Raw genomic sequence first — 2,306 nt, 5'->3', positions numbered from 1 at the left:
AACAACTTCGTTGTAAAATATGATTAATACCAATACGCTGCAATTGAAATGTGTATCACGAGCTTTTGAAATGCAACACAAATAATGTACAACATTCTACAAATGATATACAATTTTACACAAACGATATACAACTGTATACAAATGTATGTACAACTTTATACAAAGATTGTACATGTACAATACTATACAAACAATATACAAATCAATGCAATGTATTAATAATAAGAATTCAGACAACACACATGAGTTGATGCAGATATTAAAATGTCAGCCAATACAGTGAAGCACCACACTCAGGCATTCTCTTTGTTGCTCGACGAGACGTGGCTGTGAAATATTAGTAAACGTTAATAAAGATTGTGCGAAACATACGCGAAGTTATAAAGTACACTATGACACAAACAACACAACACAACCAACCAAACAACACAACCAACACAACACAACCAACACAACACAACCAACACAACCAACACAACACAACCAACACAACACAACCAACACAACCAACACAACACAACCAACACAACACAACCAACACATCCCAACCAACACCAGACAATACATCCTGACACAACCAACCAAACAACACAACACAACCAACACTACACAATACATCCTGATACAACCAACCAAACAACCCAATACAATCAACACAACACAACAATTTTAACAAAAAGCACATCCCAACTCAACACGACATAACATTAAAAAACTCGCCACATCACACCACACAACAATTCAATGCAATGCATGAACATTAACACAGAGAATAAATACAACGAAACAAAACCCAGCGCAAGATACAAATTTATACAAATCAATTTATGAGTACGTAAACCCAACAAATTCAAACAAAGAGCTTTGTATGTTGTTTCTCTCAGCCATTTTTCAATTGAAAAGTGTCACATTAATTTAAAAAAAGAGGGAAATTTCTTTATGAAAATAAAAAAGCCAACAAGTAAGAAATGCATTGTGTTATGTCGTGTGTATGTGTGTTTGTTTGTGTGTTTTGTTGTGTATGTGCGTCATGTAATGTGACACGGTAAATATTCAGAAAAACTGTTGTGCAGTTTCAAATTGGTGTGCAGTTACACATACACACAATCCAACATCATGTAACAAAATTTCATCGCGCAACACATTGGTAAGCGGTGGCAAACAATAACAACAACAACAACCTATATTGGTGTGTCGTGGCAAACAACGACAATAACACAAGCGAACGAACGAACAAACAAATGAACGAACGAACGATCAAACAAACACTAAGATACACATAAACTATCCGGCATCTAGATGAACAAATGTGTCCAATTATATAATAAGACATCAGACATGAACGCTATTAACCGCACAAAAATTCAAACGAAACTGTATTCGATATTTATATCTAAGTAAAATAAACATTCTACTGATAAACATATAAACACTTTTATAATAAAAAAATGAAAGGTACTAAACCTTCACGATGCAAAGATTTATAGTGAAATGTACGTGCACATGAGCGTATATTTGTCTACATTCGCACGTACGTAGATGAGTATGTCTATATGTATGTATGTATGTATGTATGTATGTATGTATGTATGTATGTATGTATGTATGTATGCATGTATGTATGTATGTATGTATGTATGTATGTATGTATGTATGTATGTATGTATGTATGTATGTATGTATGTATGTATGTATGTTAAAACCAAATTGTGATGAATGACACCAAACAGTCAAACATCTGATTAAAAGGGTTAACACTTTAATGTATCGTTAGTCTCACACGTCGGCGTTTAAATTAATATTTTCCGACACACAAACACGCAGAAATCGCTGCAACAAACACGAGATGTGGTTTATTGCAAAAACGAACTCTCTGTTGTCACCTGACCGAATACCAATCATTTTACACAATGTTTTAATAAATTTTGAAGTATTGGGGTCCATGGGTCCAAGGACCTCGATATATATTGGCAAAAAATCTAAGGAAGGCAGGGCGTGTTCATATTTTTTAATTATTTTTTCGTCCGATGCCCTGATTGCAGCCAAACCACATTCTTTGCTGGTAAGGTGAACGTAGCGCTCGGCCAAGGTACCAGGAACCGTAACATACATACATACATACATACATACATATGTATGTATGTATGTATGTATGTATGTATGTATGTATGTATGTATGTATGTGTGTGTGTGTGTATGTATGTACGTATGACGTATGTATGTATGTATGTATGTATGTATGTGTGTGTGTGTGTGTGTGTGTGTGTATGTATGTATGTATGTATGTATGTATTTATGGATTG

This window comes from Helobdella robusta (assembly GCF_000326865.2).
Source record: "Helobdella robusta unplaced genomic scaffold HELROscaffold_54, whole genome shotgun sequence".
Lineage (NCBI taxonomy): Eukaryota > Metazoa > Annelida > Clitellata > Rhynchobdellida > Glossiphoniidae > Helobdella > Helobdella robusta.
The sequence above is the reverse complement of the archived record's forward strand: the minus strand, read 5'-3'. Positions refer to the sequence as shown.